The sequence below is a fragment of the Pteropus vampyrus genome, unplaced genomic scaffold, assembly GCF_000151845.1.
Source record: "Pteropus vampyrus isolate Shadow unplaced genomic scaffold, Pvam_2.0 Scaffold16, whole genome shotgun sequence".
Lineage (NCBI taxonomy): Eukaryota > Metazoa > Chordata > Mammalia > Chiroptera > Pteropodidae > Pteropus > Pteropus vampyrus.
Window position 1 is genome coordinate 6,375,530 of NW_011888797.1, and position 23,858 is coordinate 6,399,387.

General features: G+C 41.9%; 1 protein-coding gene across 2 annotated transcripts in view; it reads left to right on the top strand.

The window, feature by feature from the left end:
- The first annotated feature begins 1,577 nt into the window (after nucleotides 1-1,577).
- Nucleotides 1,578-23,858, top strand: part of BTBD11 (BTB domain containing 11) — a 354,686-nt gene continuing 332,405 nt past the window's right edge. Inside the window, exon 1 of one of the 2 annotated variants that reach the window (XM_023527347.1) lies at nucleotides 1,578-1,886. The gene's annotated coding sequence lies outside the window, so the exon portion shown is untranslated. Of the gene's footprint in view, nucleotides 1,887-1,981; nucleotides 2,135-23,858 lie in introns of those variants that run through there. The other variant, XM_023527348.1, reaches the window with a different exon arrangement.

The window sequence follows — 23,858 nt, forward strand, 5'->3', positions numbered from 1 at the left end:
AAGCCTTACTATCTTTGCCTTGAAAATGGAAGTAATGGTATTTGTGAGGATTAAATAAGATTAGCTGTATAAAGCCCTTAACAGTGCTTGGCTCATAGTAAATACTTAGTAAGTGTCAGCGAGGGTGATGATGAAGATGAAGAAGAAAATGAATATCATTGTGACAAGGAAAACCCATCTGCCAGTATCTGTTATCAATTGGAGAAACCACAGAGAGGAAGACTTAGTTAAACACCAGACTTAGGTGAATTAGTGTAGTGGTTCACCAAGTGTGGTCCCTGGACCAGCAGCATCAGCATCACCTGGGAACATGTTAGAAATGCAGGTTCTAAGCGCCCCACCCACCCCTCCCGGCCAGATCCACCGAATCAGAAGCTCTGAGTGTAGGCCCAGTAACCAGTATTCTAACAAGCCTTCCCGAGATTCTGATGCATGCTTTAAATTTGAGGACTATTGAATTGGTGAATGCCATTTTAGTGTCTTGCAAGAAAGGAGCCACACGGCTGGTGGATTAATTTTTTTTCATGCTTGTTCAAATGCGCGTATTGTGTAATCATCATAATTTCACTGTATACGATTATAAGTAAATACATGGTGGAATTGAATTCCAGAACGTGTGTCAGCAGAAGTAAGCTTAAGAATACAAGAGCAGGACTGACTGAGGCCGACAGAGAACATGCTGGAATGTGTGTGAAGGAGGAGGGAGAATAAAGCAGAGGTAGGAGAACTCTTGACAGGAGAGGCGTGATTTAAGAGAGCAAATACTCCTCCTTTATTAGAGTGGCCGTCAGTCTGCCCTTCCAGCTATCTGTTGGTACTGGCCATGTCGTATAGGCTGTAGGAATTTCAGATGTCTAGAGATCATGGTCCCACCCACCAGGAGCTTGCAAGGAGATGGGGAGGCAACAGGAGAAAGATCTCAGAGCCCTAGTGCAGCGGGAAAAGTCAGACCAGTAATGGCTATGGAAAGAAAATTGTTATATGTTAGTTTGCTGGGTGGGAGGTGGGGAGGGAAGAGGACTCTAGTCCAGCACTGAGTTTAACAAGAGAGACTGTTAAATAAATTATAATAGTCTGCCATATAATGTACTGCCAGGAAGAATGATGCAGATGTGTATTGATTGACATGGAAAGAGATCCGCAATTTAATATGAAACAGAAAAAAACAGGTTGTGAAACAGTACATACGATATGATGCAATTTTATTTTTAAAATTATATATTTAGATATATTAAAAACATCTGAAAGGGCATACAAAAAACTTGAAACAGTGATTACTTTTGGATGGAAGGATCTTGATTTTCTTATTTCCTTCATTTTTTTCCTCAGTGAGTATGTATTTCTTTTACAATCAGAAAAATAGAAAAAAAGAATGTGTCTGAAAAAGAGAATGAGAGGATGTAAATCAGATAAGAATGAGTGCCCGTTTATCAGTTCCATCTTGGACGGTGCAAAAGGCTCTGCTTGGAAGCCCAGAACTAGCCAATGACCACCCACACTGACCAGTGGCCACACTGTCGTGGTTCTATCTCCCCAACCCTCATCTCCTCCCCTCTTTCCTTCCCTGCTTTCCCCTTCTCCTCCACCAGCCTCCCGGCAGTGTGGGACAGTCCAGCTGATCCCTGCCCTGTGCTGAGCTGGGCCCAGCCGGAATTTGCTGTTGATCCCAGAAGAGGAGCAGCAAGGAGCAGTGGGCTTTCCATTCAGATTTTCCCAGGAAGCAGAACTTGAGTCAGGCTTGGAGCAGTGGAGGTAGGGGAAGAACACACTTTCTCTGCTCAGATGAACTCAGGAAGGTGACTTTGTCCTGCCACCACCATGTAGCACCCAGATTGGAAATTCTTGTGCAGCAAACCTAAGGAGCGCATTCTTGGCAGCTGACTGATGTGAGTCATGGCTCTGATTAATTCTTTTAAAGTTAAATTTTGGGTCTGAGGTTGGCTCATACTGCTGAGGACATCTGCCATGTGGGCGGGGGTAACTCAAAACTCAGCAAGCCAGGGTGCTGGCGTAAAAAAGATAGTGATGAATGCCCTTTGGGGCAAACACACATTGCGGAAGGTGGACTTAATGCACTGTTCTTGTTCAAGTTCATCCTGTTCAAGCCCATTACTGGACTTGCTTCTCTGTACAAGTAAGTTTTTTAAACTATGCATATTAAACAGAAAAATAGACACTACTATTTGAAACAATTGCTGACAGCTGCTTCTGCTCGCAAAAAAGGGTATCATTTCTCTATACAGAAATGTGCCCCCTTCCACTCCTAACCAGGGATGGTTGAGAAAGTGACAAGGAAGCAGAGAGAGCTAAACTTTCTGATAAGAAATGAATAGAAACTTTGGGGTCAAGTATGGAGAAGGGAAGAGCTTGAACACCAGTGAAATGGTGTTGGGGTCGAAGCTATGGAGAAACATGTCTAAAAAGATCCCAGTGTCTATAGCGGCTTAAGGACAACGAAACAGAAGTTTTTGTTTTATATTCAGTGGTTCTGTTTTTGTTTTATCAATTCAGAGACTGTAGCCCCTCAAGTGACAGAGTGAAGTACCAGTGGGTTAGAAATTGGGCTCTGGGTCAGGTTGTCCAGTTGGAGACCCAGCTGTGCCAACTTGGGGGCTCTATAACTTTGAATGAGTTCCTTGACTTCTCAAAGCCTTACTATCTTTGCCTTGAAAATGGAAGTAATGGTATTTGTGAGGATTAAATAAGATTAGCTGTATAAAGCCCTTAACAGTGCTTGGCTCATAGTAAATACTTAATAAGTGTCAGCGAGGGTGATGATGAAGATGAAGAAGAAAATGAATATCATTGTGACAAGGAAAACCCATCTGCCAGTATCTGTTATCAATTGGAGAAACCACAGAGAGGAAGACTTAGTTAAACACCAGACTTAGGTGAATTAGCGTAGTGGTTCTCCAAGTGTGGTCCCTGGACCAGCAGCATCAGCATCACCTGGGAACATGTTAGAAATGCAGGTTCTAAGCGCCCCACCCACCCCTCCCGGCCAGATCCACCGAATCAGAAGCTCTGAGTGTAGGCCCAGTAACCAGTATTCTAACAAGCCTTCCCGAGATTCTGATGCATGCTTTAAATTTGAGGACTATTGAATTGGTGAATGCCATTTTAGTGTCTTGCAAGAAAGGAGCCACACGGCTGGTGGATTAATTTTTTTTCATGCTTGTTCAAATGCGCGTATTGTGTAATCATCATAATTTCACTGTATACGATTATAAGTAAATACATGGTGGAATCAAGAATTATTCAGGCATGAAACACAGTACTTCAGTTTTCTAAAACTGATCTCACCTTGCCCTGGAGTCCCCATTCTCTGGGGGAAATTCTTTCAGTTTGCCTCATCGGTTTGCTGATTAGAAGTTCTGACTTCTGTCCGGCGTGTTTTTCCTCCTCCCCCACCCCCTTCCTCAGGTAGCATCTGGGTGTAAGAGGGAGCTGAGGCAGCCTCATGACGGCAGGGGCAATATGTCTGCACATGCTCAGTGTCTTCCCACCACTCACAGATGTGACTCTGATCTGAAGCTCTGGACTCTGGCTGCTCTCACCTGGCCTTTTGGTGTGTCATGCTGGCACCTGCTTCTTGAAACTGTGGTCCCTGTCACAGTGTCCCCCACTGCAGCCTTCTCATCCCAGTCCTACTGCCCAGATGCCCTTTGATCCTACTGACTTGGACAGCAGACAGGAGCCCAGACTGCTTCCAACCAGGGAGGAGGCAAAGGGGAGAAATGCTGTTAGTAAGAAAGGACAACAATTTATTTCCCAGCCATTCACTATACTTCTTTCCTTCCGTTTGTTTGTTTGTTTGTTTAGTTCTCTTTCTTTAATGAAAAGCCAAAAAAGGAAGACATCTGTCTTGAGATTTAATAAAAGCAGGTAATAGTCCGGGAGGCCTGCTTGATATAATTGCTTAAATAATCAATTCAAGATTCTTCCCAAGAACTCACGGTCTAGGGTATATGACAAGACACATCAGGAATTAAATTTCTTTTGACTTTAGATAGAACAGAAAAATTAGAACAAAAATTAAAGTCTCAGTAAATTTGGATTTTATAAAACCAGATCTTTCCTAATTATTGTAGGTCACACTCTCTTTCTCTTCACTGCCTTCTAGAATGTACACTATATTGAAATTTTTCACTTATTTAGTACTTCTCATAGGGAGTGAAAGCTTATTATTTAATATTTCATTTTCTCTAGTCTTGCTTCTGCTCTATATGAGCTATAAGCCACTGATGGACAATGATCATAATAATCAAAGCTGGCAATAATTTGAGAGATTACTGTATACCAGGTATATTAGGCAGGATGGACTAGGTAATGCTGTATAATGAATGACCTCAAAATTCCTGTGGCTTAACACAACAAAAGCTTTTTTCCCTTGCTTAGTGTACCTGTTCATTGGGGTCGTCAGGCAGCCTCTGCCCCTCACAGACTCCCAGGATCTAGATCAACAGATGCTCCATCATGACCTGTGTTCCCACGGTCTTCCCAGCAGAGCAAAGGGGACGTGGCAGTTTGCACACCATCCCTGATAACTTCAACAGTGCCATATCAGGTTTCCTCACGTCCCATTAGCCAAAGCAAGTCACATGACTACACCTAACTTTAAATTGGAAAGGTACAGTTCTATCGTGTGCCTGCAAGGTGGAGAGCCAGAAATATTTGGGGAGTGGCACGAATGGTTACACAGGCATTGTGTTCAGCTCTTGACTCATGTTGTCTCCATCTTTACAACTTCATGATGGAGGAGCTGTATTAGTCTCGTTATTTTATAGTACAGGAAACCAAGGTCACACAATTTGTAAACGGTGGAGCAGGATTTCGAACTAGATATATTGGATCCCAACATCTGCGCTTATAACCAAAGGCTACGCTGCTTCTTCAAGAATAGAGTTTATTTTTATTGAGCTCACAGACTACTGAAGCACAAAATTTAAGTGTTTTATATGTTTTATCTCATTTAATCCTCACAGCAATGCTGTGAGGTGGCTTCAGTGATTGGCTCATGCTAAGGGGAACCAAAGCTTAGAGAAGTTATGATCTCACAAGGAAATGGACCTTTATCTAACTTCAAAGACAAGTCCCTTAATCTACACTATACTTCAGTGTTTCTCAGAGCGAATGTTTGCATGAGAAGCACTTGGGGTTCTTATCCAAATGCTGGACCCCATACTCACCTACCAAATCAACTACTGAATCCCAGTTGGGTTGAGAATGACAACTCCAATGCTCACTTGAGTTTGATGTCCACAGTCTTGTCATCACACTCACTCGTGGGTGTCCCACTGCCCCAGGCAGAGCACCCTGCTTCTGGTATTGAGTCAGCAAATCAAAACCAAACAAGAGAATCCCAGCCCACCACCAGACCAAAAGAGATGATTATTTCTTTGCCATTTTGCCAACACTTACAGGAAAAGGTGAAGAAATGAATGCATTCAGCACCAGGTTCCTGGGCAAAATCCCTGCCATCAACATTTTTTAAGACTTAAGGCAATAAGGGAGGAAGAAAAGTTAAAATCAGTTCTCACCGAAATTAACTTGACACTTGTCATAATTACAGAACCTATTACTGACCTGAAGCAAAATCCAGAGACATTAAGATTCTGTGAGTATAGACAATGGGTCCTCTTCTCCCTCCACACCCCATGTGAAGGCAGCTGAATTCTGCTGCTCTGAACACAGAAAGGGTGGGCCCATCCTTCACAGCTGTGCAAGTTAAGTGCACGATGAGGATCCCATTCACATAGCCTGTGATGTACCTGCTGTGAGGAGGCATCACAGACGTGAGTCAAGGGGCCTGGCTTCTGAGTCAGTCTCTGGCCGACACCTCTCTAGCTGCTGTGGTTCGGGCATGCCTCTTAATCTTTCTGGACCTTTAAAATGTCATGATTTGGTGAGGCGCATTACCGTATATGGAGATATGACTGATTATCATGTTTAATGAATACTTTATATGCTCCAAGACCTACCTATTCTAGCACTTTTAAGTTACACAAATTTCAAAATAACCCTATGAAGTAGGTATTATCATTATCTCATTTTTATAGGTGAGGAAACAAGCACAGCAAGGTTAAATGATTTGTGCAAGGCAACCCGGCTACTATGTCGTAGGAACAGAATTCAGATGCAGGCACCCTGGCTCCCTCGCTAACTCTTAGTCCTTATATGCTATTGACTCTGTTCTATGATACCTGAAGGCAGCACGTATAAAAGTGAGCATCTAGAATGAACTAGCCCAATTTACTCAGGGCTGGCCAGACCACAGTCAGTGGTAGTGCTCAGCTCTGGGTGGTCTACGTTAAAGGAGGTGTAGACAAATTGGAAGTGATTCGGAGAAGGCCAGTTAGTACGGTGAGGGGGCTGGAGCCATCATCATTGATAAACTCACACTTACTTAGTGCCTGACTATATAAAGTACTTTACCTGGATGGCTTTATTTAAGCTTTTATAACAAGCGTATGGAGTAAGTCCTAAAATTATATCCCCATTTGATAGAAAAAGAAACTGAGGCACAGAGAGTTTAAATAATCTGCTCTCACACAGCTAATAAGTATCAGGGCCAGAGCACAAACCCTGGCAGTGTGAATCTAGTCTGTACTTTATACCAGCGTGCTACACGAATCACAGTGGGAGAGGGTAGGGGCAGAATGCTGATAAAGTGCTGACTCTGCTTTAGTAGATCTGCGGCGAGTCTGAGATCCTGCATTTCTCACAGCTCCCAGGTGATGCTGCTGGTCCACAGACCATACTTTGAGTAGCGAGGTTTTCAACCACTTTGCTTGACTGCCCCCCAGTGAGCAGTGATGGGAGGAACCAAGAGGGTTTAGCCTCCAGGCAGCTCAGTGGGGTGGAGTTAAAGAATGTCAAGGCTGTCCTCAAGTATTTGGAGGACCTCCATGTGAAAAGCAAATCAGACTTGACTTATAGAGCCTCAAGGGACAAAATGAAACGGACATGTATCTATTTCCAGCCTTGACCTTTCCCCTGAACTTCAGACTTCCATATCTAACTGCCTGTATGACCAGCCGCTTGGGAGTGTCCTTCAGGAAACAAACTGGATATGTCCAAGTACACCCATTGTCTTTCTCCCTAATTTTCCATCACAGTCACCCACATTGGGAACTCGAAACCATCGTAGATCACAGTCACCCCAACATCCAGTCATCAAGACCTGCTCATTTTACCTTCTATTTATTTTTTTAAATTTTGTGATTGAGTTATAATTGACACATAAGATTATATTCGTTTTAGATGTATAACATTATTTTATATATGTATATATTGTGAAATTATCACCTAGATAAGGTTAGTTAATATCCACCACCACACAGTTACAATTTTTTTCCTGAGTTGAGAACTTTTAAGATCTACTCTCTTAGGAACTTACCAATATACAGCACAGTATTTTTAACTATAGTCGCCATGCTGTACATTACATCCCTAGGATTTATTTGTCTTATAACTGGGAGTTTGTACCTTTTGATCACTTTTGCTCATTTTGCCAACCCCCACACCCTACATCTGGTAACTACCAATCCATTCTCTATATCTATGAGTTTGGCGTTTGTTAAGATTCCACGTAAAAGTGAGATCATACAGTGTTCATCTTTCTCTGTCTGACTTACTTCACATAGCATAATGCCCTCGAGGTCCATCCTACCTGCTATTTCTTTAACACACCTTTCCCCTGTTTCTTTGCCTCTATCTGCTCTCACTTCAGTCCCTTAGCATTTCCCCCTTGTACTATTATTGTAGCTTTCATATTGGCCTTCTGGCCTCCAACTTGACCTTGACTCCTTTCCCCACACTTGGACTGCCAGAATAATCTTTCTGAGGCTCACGTCTCACTGCACATCTTTTTGGTTTCACACCCACCTGTGGCCCTCACAGTCCTCAAGGTAAACCCAAACTCCGAAGGACGGCCCAACCGCCCTCAGCTTGGTCTCTGCGCACTTTGCTGTCCTCATGTCCTTCCATGTCCCATCTTACATACTAACCTCTAGTACCACCCAGTGCTTAGTATTGTCCTCACCACCTCCCTCAGTTTCCTGCTTGTAGACCTCAGCCAGGCTGGTCTCATTCCTTGGAATGAGACAGGTATTTCTCCAGTAGAAAGTCTTTCCTGCCCTTTTTCTGGGTTCCCAATATGCTCATTTTAACATTTAGCCTAACTACAGTGTCTTTACTATATGAGGCCCGATCTAAATGGTCTGGGAATGCGTGTCTCTTTCAGGGGAGTACATGAACCAACCCTGTCTTCTTCGTAGGTGTACCCCCTTGCCATCTTACACAATATTTATTGATGTTAAGTTAGAGACTTGAAGTTATCTTTGACTCGCCTCTCACTTTCATACCTGCATCCTGTTGGTTCCACCCTTAAAATATATCCAGAATCCAGCCACTTCTAACCTATTTGCTGCCTGGACGACTACGGCAACCTCCCAACTGGCCTCCCTTCTGCTGCTCTCCACTCTCCTTCTGTTCTCACGCAGCAGCCAGGCAACGCTTTGAAAACATCACTCAGCTCAGGTCACTCCTCTGCTTGAAAGCCTCCAGCGGTTCGCTGTTACACTTAGAATGAAATCCAGTGTCCTCGGCATGGCCCTCAAGGTCTTTATGATCTGCATTTCCAGTCTCTCCTGACCTCATTCTCCTGCCTTTCCCTCCCATATTCACCACTCCCCAGCCATCTTGGCCTTCCTGCTGTTACTCAGGTATGCCAAGCAGGTGTCTGCCTCAGGACTTCCCCCTCGATGCCCCTCCATCTGGAATGTTCTTCCCTTAGATATTTACAAGGTAACCTCTGACACTTTGGTTGGGTCTCAAAGGTCTCCTTAGGGATAGGATTTTATCTGTCTTGTTCCCTGTTGTATCTCAGGGCCTAGAACAATGCATGGCCCATGGCAGGCACCAGCAAAGACTTCATGAATAGTTCATGAATAGGACCAGTGAGTGGAAGCTCCAGGGAGACATGTTTCAGTTCATTAGAAAGAAAGATTTTCTGTCACTGGAGGCTGGAGATGGAAAGAACTGGCTCTAGATGAGATAAATCCCATCATGGAGACTTTAGTTCACAGGAAAGCTGGAAAACAACTGTTTCGTGGGCAGGCATGCAGGAGGTTTAGAATAGCTGGGGGGCTGGACAAGATGGTCTCTAAGAACTCCCCTCAAGGCTTCAGCTGTATTTGGCTTCATTCACCTGCACATGCTCCTCAGAACCCTGGTGGGAATGCTTGAACTGGCTGAAGGGGCCTGAATTACAAAAACACCATAGTTAAATGATTTTCAACATAAAATTTATTTTTTCAGTTTTTTGAGGAAATATATGATCATTCAAAAACGTTAGAAAGAAGGAGAAAGAAGAAAACATAGACACATAATCCCACAAGACCCACAAGAGATAATCACTATTAATATTTTGGGCAACCTTTTTTTTTTTTTTTTTTTTTTTAATGTACCTTTTGTTGGTACTTTATATAAGTTACACATTTTATATACTTATATATTAGTTAGTTATCTATTGCTGCAAAGAAATCACACCAAAATTAGGTTCCATAAAATGGCAATAGTCAATTGTTATCTGTGAGTTAGGAATTTCTGGGCAGCTCAACTGGCAGCTCTGGCTGGGGTTAGTCATGTGGCAGCAGTCAGTCTGGGCCTGGATTCTTCTCAGTGGCTTTTGCACTTAGAATCTGGTGCCTGGGCTTGAAAACTCAAGCAACTGGGACTCCTTAGGCATCTTTCTCTCCCTCTTTGTGGTCTGGCCATGTAGTCTTTCCAGCCTGAGCTTCGGGGACATGGTAGACGTCTGCAGGATGGTTCAGGATTCCAAAACCACTCAAGAGAGAGAACCAGGCAGGAGTCTTTCATGAGCTAGGCTTAGGAGTCAAAAGCAGCATTTCTGTCACTTTTATTGGTAGAGGTAGTTACAAAGCTCCACCAAGAGAGGAGGATCAGTGTCACATTGTGAGAAAAGTATCAGTCTATTCATCTATAGAGATATCTATCTTAACTAGCTAGCTAGTTAGCTAGCTCTCATCGTTCCAATCAATCAATATCTCTCTCTCTTTCTCTCTCTCTCTCTCTCTCTCTCTCTTTCTCTCTCAAATTCCAATGCACCATAAGTTACAACCATAAAATGATTCATGGGTCAACCTATCTTTTAAAAAAATTTATTGTTCCATAAGCCTTGCCTCAAGGCTTTTAAACATTTTAATTGCCAATAATATTTTGCTCTAATTAATTTAACCTGGTTTTGGACCTATCTTTCGTTTCTAGTTTTTTTCCCTATTATAAATAATGGTGCAGTGAACATATTTATTATTACAAAGATTTTCACTGTTTATTTCTAGAATTGGAGATATAGAACTGTTCTATGAAATTACTGGTTTAAAGAGCATGAACATAAAAAATGTCTCCCTCTTCTAAGTAAGACAGAAATGTTTCTTTTATTATTCTCACTATGAACTACAAAATTGCTTTCCAAGTGTTGTACTTATCAATTTATATTTCTGTTAGGATCCATGCAAGTGTCTGTTTACTTGACCTTAGAAATTACCATTAAGAATTACCATCACAATAAAACTTGCTAATTCAATAGACCAAAGGTATATTTTATTACATTTCTTGAATTACTAGTAATTAAGAGTGAGCATGTTTGCCTCTGCCTGATAACCTGCACCATTAGAGCATTCTTTAAAAAAAAAAAAATTTATAATTGAAAATATAAAGCGTTCACAAAAGTAGAGACTAGTATAGTGAACCTCCATGTACCCATCATCCAGCTTCATGACATCCAGCCCACGGATGGATGGATTTCATTTATAACCTGCTTCTTCTGCCTCCCACATTAGATTATTTTTAAGGAAATCCCAGATAGTATATCATTTCCCCATCAATATTTCAGTTTGTATCTCTAAAAGATAAACACTTTTACAAAACATAACCATAAACCATTATGACACTCAAAATATTCTTTTATGTTGAATATAAAAATATTTAATATTAAATATTCAGTTAGTGTTCAAGTGTCCCTGTTTGTCTCATAATTTTTAAAAACTGGTTTATTTGAAATAGAATCTGAAGATCTACAAATGGAACTTTCTAAAAGTGTACCTAAGCCTTTTTAAATCTACAGATTTATCCTCCAAATTTTTAGTTGTTGCAATGAATTTTTTTGAGGAAACCAAGCCACTCGTCCCATGGAATTTCCTGTATCCTGGATTTTGTTGATCGCATCCCTCTGCTGTTTTCCAACATGTTCCTCTGTCCCTTGTCTTTTCTGTGAATTAGCAGTGAGATCTAGAGCATTGGTCTGATTCAAGTTTGAGTTTGGCAAAAAGTAATTTACAGACAGCATCGTATACTCCCACTGGGAGCCATGATGTTGAACTGTCCCTTTTTGTGATGGTAGCTGATAATGATGACATTGCCTTAGAAATACTGTATCCTTAGATGAAGTCTTTGTAAATAGTGATTAAAAAATTCTTGCATCCCTTTTTTATGTATTAGTTCAAATATACCCATAAGGAGAAACATTTTCTCATCAACTGGTTATGCTGAGGTATGTTTATATAGGCTTGATTCTTTCCCTCTACTCACCACATTTCAGAATGAAGAGTTGGTGTATTAGTTTTTTGTGGCTGCCACAACAAGTACCATGGGCTGGGTGGCTTAAACCATAGAAACAAATTTTCTCACAATTTTGGAGGCGAGAAGTCTGAGATCAGGTGTCAGCAGCAGAGTTGTTGCTTCTCAGCCCTCTCTCCTTGGCTTGCAGGTGGCCATCTTCTTCACGTCTTCACATGGTCTTCCCTCTGTGTGTCTGAGTCCTAACCTCTTCCTTTAAAAACGTAGGTCATATTGGATTAGGATCCACCCCAATGACTTCATTTAACTTTATCTTTTTAAAGGCCCTATCTTTAGATACTGTCACATTCTGAGATACTGGGGGTTAAGATTTCAACATGAATTGTAGGGGAACACAATTCAGCCCATAGCAGTTGGTCCCCTAGCATTCACCAAAGGTGACCAGTGAGGTTTGTTTTCCCTTTAGTATCATTATAAGTTCATGAAGTTTTACATATTTCATATATTTTAATCCATTGTAGTAGTCGTGCTTATTGATACTTAAATTGTCTCATTTTTGACTAGTGGGAAACTCTTAAAGTTGGCTCCTGAGTCCTTTAGACATGGCTCAATTGTCTTGGATGGATTTCTTGCTTGCTGACATAATAAAATGTCCCAGGTTCATCTATATATTTATTGCCTCAGACATCAAATCAGCCATTTCTCCAAGTAGCCTTGTTCTTTTCCATGGGAAATGGCAATTAGGGCCCACAATAGAGGTATGAGGGATGCTCAATACTGCTGGGTTGGTTGCAAAATGGTCATATGCTATTTTTAAAATAAAATGCTAAAATATTGAGGGAGTTGATGGGATTATACGGTAACCCTGAAATTCAAACTCCTAGCAAAGGTGAGAGACAGTCCCCGCCCTTCCCTCAATCTGCTCTGTATTTCTGAGAACTACATTGCTTGGACCACTGACCCTATAGCTCCCAGGAATTTCAGTGTTGGGAGGCTCTGGTGGAAAACTGGAAGACAGGATTGGGGAGAGAGCAGAGCATTTCTCCCCCTCCTCTCTGCATCCTATGGCATCTCCTCTATGGCTCCAGTTCAGACCCTGCTATGGTTTCAGCTACTATAGGACAGCCTACTACTGTTCTTCCAGCCTTAACAGCAAGCCATTGTTTCTAATCTCTGAGCTTGGTATCCGTTTGGTATCTTAGCTCTATAGTTTCCTCTATCATCTATTTCCTCTATTAAATTCCTATTGATTGAAAGATATAGAGTGGTTTGTTTCCTGGCTGAAAAAGTCAGGAGCTAATATTAATATCAGTGTTTCATTTAACTGTTTAATAACTCTATCAGATGGGTAATGGAGGAAACAGAAGCAGAGGAAGGTTAAGTAACTCGTTTCTGGTCATATGCTTAGTAAGTAGCGGGGCTGGGATATGAGCCTTATGTATCGGTGTTCAATCTCGTTCTTGATACACACGATTAGGTAAGACAACCATCGACCCACTCACTCTGCTCTGAGAAGCCTCTTAGGTTTTACAGCCAGTTCCTAGACTAAGGAGGGGTGCCTCTTGATATTCTGGGATTATTTCCCTTCTGGGAATTTTTCCAGACCATTTTCTTATGAAGCTCCTCTGCTTGGGAACTCATGAATGAATAAAATGTCTGTGGTTTACTTCTGCATTGCCCTGTTGTAGTGATTTATTGATAATTTAGGAGACTTTACTGTCTAATGTACAAACATATAATGGACAGCTGATTAAGTGCAGCATTTGTGGTCATGTCTATAAAACACAGAGCACTAGGCCTCAGAAGGACTGTAACTCTGCACAATAAGACTCCTTCTCTGGTATAGCTAGAGTCAACTGACAATACTTTTTTTTCTAAAAAGCCATCTATAATAGCCCAAGGAATGCCCATGTTATACAAAAGACACTCAAAATTTAGAACAGCTGCCTTTGAGTGGGATGAAAAGTGAGAGAAAGCTTTACAAAGTGGAAAATTACTATTGTTCCCTAGAGCCTGGTATGAGAAATGGAACATCAGATTAGTCTCGCACACGAAATGAAAAGTATTAAAAATCCCTATCATCCCAGAAAGGCATTAAACATGGACATTGATGAAAGATTACTTTGGTTCAGAGAACTGGGGCTTTTTTCTTATGACAGATATCATCATTATTACCTAAAAGATAATTTACCTTTTTAATCATGAGTCCATTCTTGGGTTTTTCCAGTTAGGTGAGGAGTAAATTTGGGGCAAGCTGATCACTCAGGACTTGTGTCCTGTATCACCTTGGTGAGTGTGGTTGAACCGGCTATGTAACAGGGTGGCTGGTTTCGTGGATTCTGCCCTTCTAGGCTCCAGCCATGAAAATCATTTCTGTCCAGCATGGATGATTTGAAGATTGATTTCATCCTCCCCAGTTTGGTGCTTCTACTACTGTAGACAATACTGGAGTGAGATTCTTTAATGATCTAGTTTCAACACGATGCTGGAGACTGTCAGGAGAAAGACACCATGTTCCCTACATCATACACTCCTGTTTCCTGCCCCAGGAAACTAGTGAATTCTTTCTTTCCAGTCTTTACCTGTTTCTCAATTCAAAGCATTACACTGAATCCGATAGGGCTCAAGGTCACATCTAGGCAGCAAGTTTAGAGAAACCATTCCTTAGTTTTAACACTTAGCATTCTTTTCTTCCTGACAGTTATTCATGAGTGCAAAACATTGTTGCCAATTAATTTTCATTTTACCTAGAGAGAATTCACTTGATAAGTCTGTTGAATCCTTTTTTGTGGGAATTCTAAAGGGCCAAAGCAAAACCAGGTCAAGCCCAAGATGGTCTCATTACATTTCAAACTTATCAAACTAGAATCATGGGGCCAGGCGTGGTGTGCAAGCCCATGCTTGAATGAGGTATCAGTGGCAGGACCACTGTGTTGACCTTTCAGATTCTCTGTCTATTTATCAATAATGAAAACAGCAGCCCTTACAATGCAGAGCAGCCACAGAGCAGAGAACTCCTAAGGATCAGGATACATCCTTACAGCTATTTCAGAGAATAAATGTGGAGAAAGGGGCCGGCATATATCCAGAAAGCAGGCTGCAGCCAGCACCTTGATCAAGGGCCCAGGCCAACCTTGACAAGGGCTAAGGAGTAATTCATGAAGGACAAAAAGGAAGTTATCAGCTTATTTGCACATTTCACAGTAGTACATCATATCCATTTTTATCGTGAGCCAGTGAACTTTCCAACTTTTGATCATCAAATTCAGAAGACTCTCTCCAGGCTTCTGGCTTCCAGTCCCATCATATCCAGTGAACAGAGGTGAAGCCACTGTGAGGACACGACTTTGCTGAATATCAGCAATTGCCAGTAACTGTAAATCTCTTCTTTTCAAGAATCTGATTTAGAATGAACTAGGAGCTTCTAGTCTCAATTTTAAACACCCAGGATATGGATTCTAATTGGCTCAGCTTGAGTCACATATTCATAGTTGGCCTAATCAACTTTGGGTAGAGTGACAGAGGCCTTATAGTAGGTGACGGAGCAAACTAGGATCCTTGTGAGTAGAGCCAAACCTGCAAGTAGTATATACAATGATTGTCTTGCAAAGAAGGAAGGTGTGGGTTACAATTCATGTTCTTGTCAGTGTAGAATGTCGCTACTCTAAGACTATACCCTCTTCTTTAAATTCTCTACTTTCTGATTTAATTGTATTTTTAGAACTCAGGATATCTGTTAGGTGGACACAGATATCCTGAGTTCTAAAATTACAATTAAATCAGAAAGTGGACAATTTAAATGTGCAGCTGTATTGCAAAATTCAAAAACTAGGATCTGGGGTCCTAGTTTTTGAATTTTGCAATACAGCTGCACATTTTTCTAAGCTCAATATTAGCTGGATCCACCAACATGATAGCCACATTAGATGAATCACCAAACTAAAATGCTTAGTTACTAAGATATGCCAGATATTTTCAGTTTCTTGTCCTTTGTTCTTGCTGTCTTCTCAGCCTGGAATGGTGTTAAATAACCCAGCTATTGAAATCCTATTCATTATCCCTTAAGGCACAGTTCAAATGCCAATTCCTCTCTGAAGTCTCTCTTGATCCTCCCAAGTTTAGAGTTGCCAGATTTAGCAAATAAAAATATAGGACACTCTGTTAAATTTAATATCAGAATACACAATGAGGAATTTATAAATATTTCTCAAAATTTCATAGGACATGCTTACACAAAAATTTAATTTGTCGTTTGTCTGAAAATAAAATTTAACTGGATATTCTATATTTTTATCTAGTGGCTTTCCTCCAGATCGATTTCAGCAAAACCTTTTCTTGCTCCCAACATTTTCCGTACACTTTTTTCACATTTATTTTATTCTGCCATAGATATGTTGGTTGTTCCTGTTTAGTTTTTTTTTTTTCACTAATTGTAAAACACTTGAGTAAAACATTCTTCCTTTTTTTTTTTTTAAGAAGACTTTTGTTTTTTTAAGAACAGTTTTAGGTTTGCAATAAAATAAAGAAGAAAGAATAGAGGTTTCCCATATACCTTTTCCTTCTACACATACACACCCTCCCCCAATATCAACATCAACATTTTTTTTACCAAAGATAAACCTACATTGACACGTCATAATCGCCCAAAGTTTACCTTAGGGTTCACTCTTGGTGTTGCACATTCTGAGTTTGTACTAATGTATAATGCCATATATCCATCATCATAATATCATTCAGAGTATTTTTATTGCCCTAAAAATCCTCTGTGCTCTATTTATCACTTCTCCCTCCAGAAACCACTGATCTTTATATTGTTTTCGTAGTTGTGCCTTTTCCGGAATGTCATATAGTTGGAATCATACAGTATGAAGCCCACTCTTTCACTTAGTTGATTGTTAATATGCATTTAAGCTTCTTCCATGTCTTTTCATGGATTGGTAGCTCATTCCTTTTTTTGCTGAATAATAATAGTCCATTGCCTGGATGTCCCACAGTTCATTGATCCATTCAGCTGCTGAAGGTCATTTTGGTTGCTCCCGAATTTTGGCCAGAACTTAGGCACAGAGCCACACCTCGTTGCAAGGGAAGCTGAGAAGTGTAATCTTCAGGTAATTGTTTATATTCCCAGATAAAGCTCAAGCGTTCTTTACTTGAACGAAGGTAGAGAATGGGTTTGGGTGGCAGCAGTGTGAGTACAGTCAACTGGATAACTGTCGCCACTCTTTACTCTGTCCCTGTAATAGAATCCGTGCCTTTGGACATTCGATGTATCATGCCCCCCATTACAGTAGATAAAGTCTACATCCCAGACCTGTTCACATTGAGCTTGGCTGAATGACTTATTTTGAGCCATGGAATGTGAATAGAAGACACTATACTGAGATAGTATAGTGTCTTAGTTCTACCTAGGCTGAGGGTTTAAAAAGCAAGGTGAACTTTCATTAGCCCATTGGAGTCTCCACCTCACCATGAAAAGAACCTGCTCCATGTAGCCATTGTCCCTTCAGCCTGGGCCCTACAATGAAGATACCTGACACAGACCTGAACTTGACCCAACTCTGGACCCAAATTCCAACAAAGCTCAGCTGAGCTCAGTCAAGATGAGCCAAACCACAACTGACCCATGAAGATAAAATAAAAAGCTTTTTGTTGAGATTGCAGAATAATTTGTTATGTGACACTATTCCAGAAGAAATCCGACTAATACAATATCCCTACTGGAATACTTCCAAAGAATGATTTGGGCAAGGCTGATATTCAGTGATTATGTTCTAGAACAGCTATAGAGGTTATTTATCATCTTCTACCACTCTGATTAATTGGAGCCTGTGTCACATGGTTGTCAAATATTTGATAGTCATCCCTAGGTTTGGTTGCCCCTGGCTATGTGGCTACCAAGCCTGGTTCTTTAGCCTTTCTGGAGATTCTGTGATGTCCCTAATATCCTTGAATAAATTAATTTTTCTGCATGAAAAAAAGAGTAAGTATGTTTCGATTTGCAACTGAAAACCCTGACTAAAAGAAATGACAGTGCCAAGGTCAGGGCTCCTTGACCTTGGCTGGGGGCCTCTCACCTCTCTCAGTGACCACAATACATTTTCAAATTTGCTTCATAAAAGCATTTCAGTACTTTCTGTCTTTGGAGCTGGGTAAAAATGTAAACAGCCTAAGCACTCTGACTTCACATTTTACAAATTTGGCATCAGTACTTAAGATTCTTACTCTTGGTGCCCCTGGGGCAGGTTTTTTTTTTCAATTTCATGGAAAGCAGACTTGGCCACAACTCAGGAGACCTAGACTCTCATTCCAATTGTGCCAACAATCTGTATGACCTTGAGAAAGCGAATTTACTTCCTTGTTCTCAGTTTTCCTGTATGCAGGATCCCAGGACACTAACATCTGTTCTCCTTTTCATGATGGTGTCCAGGGAAAAGAGAAATGATGGGAACATGTCACGGAAAGCCACAAAGTCTAAATATATGCAAAGCGTATGTTATGCATCTCTACTTAACATGTAGTTTGGTATTAATTATGTATAAATGTATACATAAGCATACATCACGGTCTGGAAAGAAATGTGCAAAAATGCTAGTTGTGATTTTTTTCAGGGCTCTGAGAGTATGGGTGATTTAAATATTCTTTTAAAAATGTCCCTGCATTTTCCCATTTATTATAATGAGCATATATTACCTTTGTAATGAGAGGCTTATTTTTTAAAAGAAAAGAAAGGTACTAATGTACTACGTTAATGTAGGGGAAGTTCTCTCGAAAGTATTTTGTCTCAAAGTAGGACCTATTTTCAAGTAAAAGTAAATATAAGAAAAGAGGCAGGAGAAATGGGGAGAGGGAAGAAGATAATGGTAGGAAGGAGGCCATCCCTTGCAGTCAGGACACTGGCCCTTTGTAGGGAGGGAGACAAGGAGACGGATGTAGAATGAGGATCTGCCTTCTAAGTCCAGGGAATCCCACTGTAATATGGCACTTTGAGTCACAGAATCATTCATCACCAGTTAAGCCATGACCACCGAATGCACAGGAAGTTGAGGAGAAACCTGACACCCCAGCATTAGCCTATAGGTGAATGCTGTTTCTGTCCCCCAGCACAGGGCAATAAAGGATCTGATTACATACATCCTCAGGAAACCCTCAGGAAATAATCTGGGCACATGACCTTGGCGAAGAGGGACCAACAACTTCCTCTGGGCCCTGAATATTTTGAGACGCCTGCAGCAATCATCTTCCATAAAGGTTTTCTCATTATAAATGCAATGTAGATGAGGGAAACAGGCTGTAGGCTGAGGGTGGGCACAAAGGTCACAGGGTGTGGTTGCCACCTCATCTCCATCATTACTATTTTGCCCCAAGACAACTCCCTCTCAGCCAACAACAACAGAGAGAGAAAGAGAGACATTAGTTATGATCACACTGCTTCCACAAACCTTTATGGAACACATAGTGAATAGTGTGTTTCAGGGACAGTGGTGGCTAGGGGTAGAAGGCAGTGTCCCAAAATTACAGTCTAGTGAGGGAGACAGACACACAGGTTTCCTCACCTACTGGTAGGTCCTTTAAGAAAGATAGTTAATAATGATAATAGCTAATATTTATTGAAAGTTCAGTATATACCAGGCATGTGCTAGGCATTTTACACAGGTTATCTCATTGAAGCTTCACACCAACACTACGAGGTAGGTACTATTATCGTCCCCATTTCACAGATGGGAAAACTGCAGCTTGAGAAGTATAAGTAACTTGCCAAGGTCACACGGCTTGCCAGCAGAGGAGCAAACGTGGGAATCTAGTGCACCTGGCTCCAAGTCTACCTGCTTAATCCATCTGCTCTAGCCCAGAGAGGGGAGGCAGAGGAGGAACAGTCTCATCTGCCTGGGGAAGATCAGAGAAAGCTTCATGGAGGAAGTGACTCTCGAGCAGGCTCTGGAAGAATGAGCAGGAGTTTGCTTGAGAACAAGGAGGCAGGAATGGCAGAATATTCTGAGTCAAGGGGTAGAGAAGCGGCTTGGCTTCTTCTGTAAATACTTAATACTCTGATACAGTTGAAGGTAGGGGGCCAGCAAAAGTAGGCTGTGAATGATGAGGAGCCTTTTGAGACCCTTGGCTCAGCAACTCCCTCACCCAGTGGCTTCTCCTCAGAATCATCACCTACATGTGGTGATGCCAGCAGGCAGGGTGCGAGCTGGCTGTGACCTCGCAAAGCCTGGCATTCCCAGACCGGCCGGGGCTCCTTTCCAAGGAGCTGAGTTGGGTCTTTTTCAGGATGTTCCCTGGTGGACCTGGAGAAAGCCTATCTGAGTGCCAGACATAGCAACCATGCTGGCATGTGAGAGGGAAAGTTCTGACAAGAAGAGACAGGAAGGAAAAGTCTTTGACCTGAAACACACGGCGGTCAAGACCACAGACTTTGCCTACAGGATTACGAATTTGAAGCGTGGCTCCTCCATTTGCTACTGTGTGACCTTGAGCATGTCACTTAGCTACTCTGCCCTCATTTGTAAATCTGGGCACCATAATACTTATTTCTTGGGCTATTTGTGAACATTAAATGAAGCAATTCATATCGAGTGCTTAACACAATACCTTGCACAGAGTAAACACTCAGTCTATGGTGGTCTTTATCATAAGCAGTTACAGCCATTCATTCGGCATTCATTCAGCCAAGATTTATCGTATATATGCTATATATTACATACTATTATATATACTATACACTAGTTCTCAGTTTTCCTTTTATGCAGGATCCCAGGACACTAACATCTGTTCTCCTTTTCATGATGGTGTCCAGGGAAAAGAGAAATGATGGGAACATGTCACGGAAAGCCACAAAGTCTAAATATATGCAAAGCGTATGTTATGCATCTCTACTTAATATGTAGTTTGGTATTAATTATGTATAAATGTATACATAAGCATACATCACGGTCTGGAAAGAAATGTGCAAAAATGCTAGTTGTGATTTTTTTCAGGGCTCTGAGAGTATGGGTGATTTAAATATTCTTTTAAAAATGTCCCTGCATTTTCCCATTTATTATAATGAGCATATATTACCTTTGTAATGAGAGGCTTATTTTTTAAAAGAAAAGAAAGGTGCTAATGTACTACGTTAATGTAGGGGAAGTTCTCTCGAAAGTATTTTGTCTCAAAGTAGGACCTATTTTCAAGTAAAAGTAAATATAAGAAAAAAGGCAGGAGAAATGGGGAGAGGGAAGAAGATAATGGTAGGAAGGAGGCCATCCCTTGCAGTCAGGACACTGGCCCTTTGTAGGGAGGGAGACAAGGAGACGGATGTAGAATGAGGATCTGCCTTCTAAGTCCAGGGAATCCCACTGTAATATGGCACTTTGAGTCACAGAATCATTCATCACCAGTTAAGCCATGACCACCGAATGCACAGGAAGTTGAGGAGAAACCTGACACCCCAGCATTAGCCTATAGGTGAATGTTGTTTCTGTCCCCCAGCACAGGGCAATAAAGGATCTGATTACATACATCCTCAGGAAACCCTCAGGAAATAATCTGGGCACATGACCTTGGCGAAGAGGGACCAACAACTTCCTCTGGGCCCTGAATATTTTGAGACGCCTGCAGCAATCATCTTCCATAAAGGTTTTCTCATTATAAATGCAATAGATAAGGGAAACAGGCTGTAGGCTGAGGGTGGGCACAAAGGTCACGGGGTGTGGTTGCCACCTCATCTCCATCATTACTATTTTGCCCCAAGACAACTCCCTCTCAACCAACAACAACAGAGAGAGAAAGAGAGACATTAGTTATGATCACACTGCTTCCACTAACCTTTATGGAACACACAGTCAATAGTGTGTTTCAGGGACAGTGGTGGCTAGGGGTAGAAGGCAGTGCCCCAAAATTACAGTCTAGTGAGGGAGACAGACACACAGGTTTCCTCACCTACTGGTAGGTCCTTTAAGAAAGATAGTTAATAATGATAATAGCTAATATTTATTGAAAGTTCAGTATATACCAGGCATGTGCTAGGCATTTTACACAGGTTATCTCATTGAAGCTTCACACCAACACTACGAGGTAGGTACTATTATCGTCCCCATTTCACAGATGGGAAAACTGCAGCTTGAGAAGTATAAGTAACTTGCCAAGGTCACACGGCTTGCCAGCAGAGGAGCAAATGTGGGAATCTAGTGCACCTGGCTCCAAGTCTACCTGCTTAATCCATCTGCTCTAGCCCAGAGAGGGGAGGCAGAGGAGGAACAGTCTCATCTGCCTGGGGAAGATCAGAGAAAGCTTCATGGAGGAAGTGACTCTCGAGCAGGCTCTGGAAGAATGAGCAGGAGTTTGCTTGAGAACAAGGAGGCAGGAATGGCAGAATATTCTGAGTCAAGGGGTAGAGAAGCGGCTTGGCTTCTTCTGTAAATACTTAATACTCTGATACAGTTGAAGGTAGGGGGCCAGCAAAAGTAGGCTGTGAATGATGAGGAGCCTTTTGAGACCCTTGGCTCAGCAACTCCCTCACCCAGTGGCTTCTCCTCAGAATCATCACCTACATGTGGTGATGCCAGCAGGCAGGGTGCGAGCTGGCTGTGACCTCGCAAAGCCTGGCATTCCCAGACCGGCCGGGGCTCCTTTCCAAGGAGCTGAGTTGGGTCTTTTTCAGGATGTTCCCTGGTGGACCTGGAGAAAGCCTATCTGAGTGCCAGACATAGCAACCATGCTGGCATGTGAGAGGGAAAGTTCTGACAAGAAGAGACAGGAAGGAAAAGTCTTTGACCTGAAACACACGGCGGTCAAGACCACAGACTTTGCCTACAGGATTACGAATTTGAAGCGTGGCTCCTCCATTTGCTACTGTGTGACCTTGAGCATGTCACTTAGCTACTCTGCCCCTCATTTGTAAATCTGGGCACCATAATACTTATTTCTTGGGCTATTTGTGAAGATTAAATGAAGCAATTCATATCGAGTGCTTAACACAATACCTTGCACAGAGTAAACACTCAGTCTATGGTGGTCTTTATCATAAGCAGTTACAGCCATTCATTCGGCATTCATTCAGCCAAGATTTATCGTATATATGCAATATATTACATACTATTATATATACTATACACTACAACCCTTGTAGTCATAAGTATATCCTGGCTTGCAAATATCTTCATCTCCTTTGTCACCTCTAGCTTTGTCATCCTCTTCTGGCAAAACAAAGCCCTGGTTAAATCCTGCATTCCACGTCCAAAGCCATGCAGCTAAACATGACTGGAGAAAAATTATACAAACTTCCTGCTGGTTTCACTTTAAATTCATGACTACAGACTTCATGTAGTATTTCTCCAGTGAATTCTCCCTCTCACTGTGTAGATGAACTTCTGCTTCTATCTAAAGTCGAGCCCTCCTCCTGTACACAAGCTCTTATTCCCTCACCAAAGGGCACCACTTCAGCAGCTCTCTCTCTCTCCTGGCTTTGTCTTTCTACAACAGCAGTTTCCATCCTTTTTTGGCACCAGGGACTGGAGCGCCTATGAGAATTTAATGCCTGATGATCTGAGGCGGAGCTGAGGCGATGATGCCAGCACTGGGGAGTGGCTGCAGATACAGATGAAGCTCCGCTCGTTTACCTGCTGCTTACCTTCTGCTGTGCAACATGGTTCCTAAAAGACCACGAGCCAGTACTGCTCCGTGGCCCAGGGGTTGGGGACCCTTGCTCTACAAGATCATTCACAACAGCACGTAAACCTTTTGTCTCAACCTAGCCTCACTGTATTAGTTATCTATTGCTACAAATTACACTCAAAAGTTAGCACCTTAGGATAACAAACACCTAATGTCTCATGGTGTTCGTGGGTCGGGAGTTTGGGCCTGGCTTAGTTAGATGTCTCTGGCCCATGGTCTCTCACGAGGCTGCAGTTGGGGTGTCCACTGGGGCTATAGTCATCTCAGGGTTCTATGTAGAAATGACCTGCTTCCAAGCACACGCACGTGGCTTTCGGCAGGCCCGAGGCGCTCATTAGCTGTTGGCTAAACACTTTACCTCCTTGCCACGTAGACCTCTCCAAGGACAGCCCACAACATGACAGTATGCTTCCCTCAGAATCAGAAACTAACAGAGGGCCCAAGGCAAGCCTTTTTACAACCTAATGTTGGAGGTAACATCCCATCACCTGGCCGTATTCTCTTTGTTAGAAGCAAGTCAATAACTCAGCTGAGGAGAAATTGTGCACTATTGATGGGAATGTAAAATGGTACGGCCATTGCAGAAAACAGTATGATGG